Genomic DNA, 6,224 nt, shown 5'->3' on the forward strand with positions numbered 1-6,224 from the left:
GAGAATTGCCTAAGCCCAGGAGTTGGAAATTGCTGTGACACCATAGCACTCTACCAAGGGCAATAAAGTGAGACTCTGTCTCTACTAAAAAAAAAAAAAAAAAAACCCTTTCCTCCCATTAAAAAAAAAAAAAAGTCAAAAATCATAGAGACAGAAAGTAAACTGGTTGCCAGGGGTAGGGGAGATGATGATGAATGGGGAGTTACTGTTTAATGGGTATAGAGTTTCAGTTTCACAAGGCAAAAAGTTATAGAGATAGATGGTGCTAACAGTTACAAAACATGTATTTAACCACCTAACTGAACACTTAAAAATAGTTTAAGATGATAAACTGTTATATACATTCCAGCAAAATAAGAAGAATTGAAACAAATGCTCTTTTTTGGAATTGGAGAACTACAGAATTGCCTTTCTGTAGGGTCTCCCTTGGGGTATATATGGTTAACAACTTACACAGGAGTACAGAGTTTGTCCCTTAAAGAGCTTCATGTATTAGACCCTTCTTTCTCCCTCCCATCAGTCAACCAACAAGTCCTATAGTTTTTCCTAGTTAATAGCACTCCTATCCAACTTCTTCTATGTACATTGCTACAGTGTTAGTTCAAGCCCTCACAAAAACCATGTTCACTGTCCCGTCTCCTTCGCTCTGCAAAGTCCTGGTGTGTCTGCCATACCCTCTGTATCCATGTGACCGGTAAGTACTGAAAATCCGTAAGGAGGAAGCCTGGAAATGTATTTTATTTCTCTGTTGTTCAAATGTGTAGTTTTTAAATCTGAGTCACTGGCATCATTGGAACAGCTGACATTCAAGGATGCAGCCACAGAATTTTCTCCAAAGGAGTGGAAATACCTGGACACTGCTCAGCAGACTATGTATAAGAATGTGATGGTAGAGACCTAGAGAAACTAGGCACTACTGTTAAAGGAAGCAATAACCAGTTTTTTGAAAGCCCCAGAGAAACCCAGAACTTTGGGCATATGATTAGATTAAGTGTTCAGTCATGTTTCTGAAGACCAGAGATTTAAAATTGAAGAGAGTATCTATAAATGTCATCAATTTTGAGCTCAAGCCCTCAACACCTATTACATGAACCACTCCCTGCACACCCCTGTTCTCGGTCATGCTTATCCTATGGTATCTGTAGGGACTGGTTCTAGGACCTTCCTGGATACTCGAATTCAAGAATGCTCAAGTCACTTACTTAATATAAATGGAGCAGTATTTGCATAGAACCTATGCAATCCTCCCATATACTTTAAATCACCTCTAGATTACTTACAACGCCAAATACAATATAAATGCTAGGTAAACAGTTGTTAGAAGCCATTATTTATGGAATAATGGCAAGGAAAAAAGGCTACATATTTAGTACAGATACAACCATCCTTCTTTTTTTTTTTTGAGACAGAGCCTCAAGCTGTCACCCTGGGTAGAGTGCTGTAGCATCACAGCTCACAGCAAACTCCAACTCCTGGGCTTAAGCAATTCTCCTTCCTCTGCCTCCCAAGTAGCTGGGACTACAGGCGCCTGCCACAATGCCCAGCTATTTTTTGACAACCATCCTTCTTTTTCCCCTCAAATATTTTCCATCCAAAGTTGGTTGAATCCATGGATATGGAACACAAAGATACGGAGGGACAAATGGACCTTCTACACTGCAAAATTATAAAAATTGTTTCTGTTTTTGACACCCAGTGCTGTTGACTGGATACATTTTTGTTTTGTTTCGTTTTCTTTTGTTTTTGGAGTTAAGAGTCTCCCTCTGTCATCCCAACTAGAGTTCAGTAGGGTCATCATAGCTCACTGCAACCTCAAACTCCTGAGCTCCAGTGATCCTCCTGCCCTAGCCTCTGGAGTAGATAGAACTATACAGGTGTGCATCACCATGCCCAGCTAATTTTTTTCTTTTTTTAGTAAGACAGAGTCTCACTCACTCTGTTGCCCTGGGTTGAGTACCATGGTATTATAGCTCACAACAACCTCAAACTCCTTGGTTCAAGTGATCCTCTTGCCTCAGCCTCCCAAGTAGCTGGGATTATAGGCACCCAGCTAGTTTTTCTATTTTTAGTAGAGATTGGGTCTCACTCTTGTTCTGGCTAGTATCAAATCCCCAAGCTCAAGCAATCCACCCATCTCACTCTCCCAGAATGCTAGAATTACAGACACTGAGCCACTGTACCTGGCCTTAATTTTTCTCCTTTTTTTTTTTTTTTTTTTTTTTTTTTTTTTTTTTTTTTAGTAGAGATGGGGTCTTGCTCTTGGTCAGGGTGGTCTTGAACTCCTGGCCTCAAGCAAACCTCAGCTTGAGCCATCATGCTCAGCCATGACTGGATAAATCTAAAGCTCATACAAGATTCGGGCCCAAGGCCAGGCGCAGTGGTTCACAACTGTAATTCTAGCACTCTGGGAAGCTGAAGCAGATGGATTGCTTGAGCTCTGGAGTTCGAGATCAGCCTGAGCAAGAGCAAGAACCTGAGCAAGAGCGAGACCCCCATCTCTAAAAACAGCTGGGCATTGTGTGGGCACCTATAGTTCCTGTTACTCAGGAGGCTAAGCAAGAGAATCACTTAAGCCCAAGAGTCTGAGGTTGCTGTGAGCTATGGCGCCATTGCACTCTACCAGGGGCAACAAAGTAAGACTCTTGTCTCAAAAAAAAAAAAAGGCAGTGCCCGTAGCTCAGTGGGTAGGGCGCCAGACACATACACCCAGGCTCCCAGGTTCAAAACTGGCCCAGGCCAGCTAAACAACGACAAATGCAAAAAAAAACAAATAGCCAGAAATGTGGCAGGCCACCTGTAGTCTCAGCTACTTGGGAGGCTGAGTCAAGAGAATCGCATAAGCCCAAGAGTCTGAGGTTGCTGTGCACAGCACTCTACCAAGGGCAACACAGTGAAACTCTGTCTCAAAAAAACAAACAAACAAAAAAACATCATTTGGGCCTTATTTGCCTCTCCCATTTTATATCGCTCTGCTCTCATCTAACCTCTATACCATTCCTCCAGGCATGGGTCTACATATAGGCAGCTCTAAGTAGGTGCCTGGGTCATAATGTATAAAGCTGTATCTTTGCCTGATTTGGACAGTGGTATCAGACAAATCAGTCCCTTCACTTTTCTGGACAAGACACCAAATATCTGTCATTCTGTTAAGTTTTAGACATTCCTTCAGCCTTCTCACCCTGAAGTGAGTATAGGAATAAGATATATCATGGGGTCATACTCTCTACCCTTACCTCTTCTATCTTAGAAACTTTCAAAATTGACTGAATTGGATCAAATCTCACTTTTTGTAAGCCAGTACCACTTTGTATGTTCTCAAGTTAAGATGAACCAAAAGCTCTCAAATTGTAGTATGTTCAAATTTACGTTCTCACCATCAGAAAACACTTTAAAAAATGAAATCTCAAAACAAAAACACAAATGCAACTTTTTGAAGTAAAGATTCAATTTCCCAAAATCAATCTTAAGTTAGATAATTAAATATGAACTCTTTTTTTTTTTCCCCAAGACAGAGTCTCACTTTATTGCCCTTGGTAGAGTGCTGTGCCATCACAGCTCACAGCAACCTCCAACTTTTGGGCTTAGGCAATTCTCTTGCCTCAGCCTCCCAAGTAGTTGGGACTACCGGTGCCTGCCACAACACTCGGCTATTTTTTTATTGCATTTTGGCTGGGGCCAGGTTTGAACCCACCACCCTCAGTATATGGGGCCAGTGCCCTACCCACTGAGCCATAGACACCGCCCTAAATACAAACTCTCAAGGCAAAAATAGCACACATTCGATAAGCAAATCTGAAGTTTCATTTCAGTGTTTCCCTAACATTCTTACATTATCTCCAGTTATACCAGGGGTCTTCAAACTTTTTAAACAGGGGGCCAGTTCACTGTCCCTCAGACCAGTGGAGGGCTGGACTACAGGCCCCGGGACGAGTCGGCTGCTAAGCAGGACAGGAAGCGACAGCAAAAACACCCAGCAGGCTGGATAAATGTTCTCAGTGGGCCACATGTGGCCCACGGGCTGTAGTTTGAGGACACTGAGTACTTCAGTGCCTACCATTTTAGTTTATTCGATACCCTGAGAAGCTAGTTTTAGGATTCATCAGGAGACAAAGGTTAAGAACTGACATATCCCTGTGCTAGAACAAGCAGCCACTGGCCGTTAACATCTGCCTGACAATGAACCCTAAAACTAGCTTCTTAGGGTATCTACCTATCTTTTTATTTTCAGAGACTTAAATAGCCAAGTTTATATGACTGTGGCTCATTTCTCTCCAAGCACTCAGAACACACTTAAGCGCCATAAAAAGCACAACAAGGCTTGGCGCCCATAGCACAGCAGTTATGGTGCCGGCCACATACATCAAAGTTGGTGGGTTTGAACCTGCACAGGCCAGCTAAACAACAATGGCAACTGCAACAAAAAATAGCCAGGCACTGTGGCGGGTACTTGTAGTCTCAGCTACTAGAGAGGCTGAGACAAGAGAATCACATAAGCCTGAGTTTGAGGTTGCTGTGAGCTGTGACGCCATAGCACTCTACCCAGGGTGACATAGTGATACTCTCTCAAAAAAAAAAAAAAGGGGGGGGGCGGGGGATGGCACTTGTGGCTCAGTGGGTAGGGCACTGTCCCCATATACTGAGGGTGGCTATTTCAAACCTAGCCCCGGCCAAACTGCAACAAAAAAAAAACATCTGGGCGTTGTGGTGGGCACCTGCAGTCCCAGCTACTCAGGAGGCTGAGGCAAGAGAATCACCTAAGCCCAGGAGTTGAAAGTTATTACTGTGAGCAGTGACGCTACAGCACTCTACCAAGGACAATAAAGTGAGACTCTGTCTCAAAAAAAAAAAAACCACACAACAAATATGCTGATCGTAGAGTGAAACTTACTTCTGCATTAACAGCAACCAACCCTGGCTACTTTCACTCATCATTTTCAAATTTATTTATTCTAAGAAAATTCAACTTAAAATGACCACTGCAAACTCCTTCCACCAACTTCTATCTATCAGAAGTCCAATGTCACTTCCATGGAACCATTTAGAGAATCTGTGGGTTCTGAAGTAAAATAAAAAATACTGTGGCCAGGTATGCTGGTTCATATCTATAATCCTAGCACTCTCTGAGGCTAAGGTGATAAGATCAACTGAGGTCAGGAGTTCGAGACCAGTCTGAGCAAAACCAAGACCCCGTCTCTACAAAAACATAGATGAGCTGAGCATTGTGACAAACACCTATAATCCCAGGTACTCGAGAGGCTAAGACCAGGTGCGAGGGCTCACACCTGTAATCCTAGCACTCTGGGAGGCCGAAGAGAGCAGATTGCCTAAGTTCACTTCAGACCATCCTGAGCTAGAGTGAGACCCTGCCTCTAAAAAAAAAAAAAGCTGAGTGTTCTGGAAGGCGCCTATAATCCCAGCTACTCAGGAGGCTGAGGCAAAGAGAATTACTTGAGCCTAGGAGTCTGAGGTTGCTGTGAGCTATGATGCCATAGCACTTTACTGGGGGCAACAAAGTGAGACTCTGTCTCAAAGAAAAAAAAAGTAGGCTAAGGCAGGAGGATCACTTGAGCCCAGGAGTTTGAGGCTGCAGTGAGCTATGATGGTACCACAGAATTCCAGCCTACACAACAGGATTAAGACTCTGTTTTTAAAAAACTACAAAAGAGGATACTCAAGGCAGGCTGGCCTGTCAATAATACAGTCTGCCTAACCCAAAAGTCTTTTCCTAACTGCCTAATGTTTCATCACTTTATTATGATACCTAAATACTTCCAATTAAAGGATTTCAGTAGGGCGGCACCTGTGGTTCAGTGAGAAGGGTGCGGGCCCCATATACCGAAGGTGGCGGGTTCAAACCCAGCCTCGGCCAAACTGCAACAAAAAAATTGCCAGACATTATGGTGGGTGCCTGTAGTCCCAGCTACTCAGGAGGCTGAGACTAGAGAATCACCTAAGCCCAGGAGTTGGAGGTTGCCGTGAGCTGTGACATCATGGTACTCTACCGAGGGTGATAAAGTGAGACTCTGTCTCAAAAAAAAAAAAAAATTCCTCCACAGAAATGACAGGCACAGAAAGAGGTTACTTTTTGGTTCCACATTTTCCTCAGCAATGATAAAGTAAGCTAGACCATTCCCCAAGAATGGGCGTGGATGATGACTGTGAGAAATAAGATAAAATTTTAAACTTAATTGGTCTCCAATCCTGGAGTTTTTTTTGTTTTTTTT

At 43.1% G+C, this 6,224-nt stretch overlaps 1 protein-coding gene across 1 annotated transcript in view; it reads right to left on the bottom strand.

The window, feature by feature from the left end:
* The window catches only part of UBXN7 (UBX domain protein 7), a 65,167-nt gene that overhangs the window by 50,101 nt on the left and 8,842 nt on the right, over window positions 1-6,224 (bottom strand). The gene's annotated exons all lie outside the window — the stretch shown is intronic.

This window comes from Otolemur garnettii, unplaced genomic scaffold (genome assembly GCF_000181295.1).
Source record: "Otolemur garnettii isolate 467f Iridium unplaced genomic scaffold, OtoGar3 scaffold00060, whole genome shotgun sequence".
Lineage (NCBI taxonomy): Eukaryota > Metazoa > Chordata > Mammalia > Primates > Galagidae > Otolemur > Otolemur garnettii.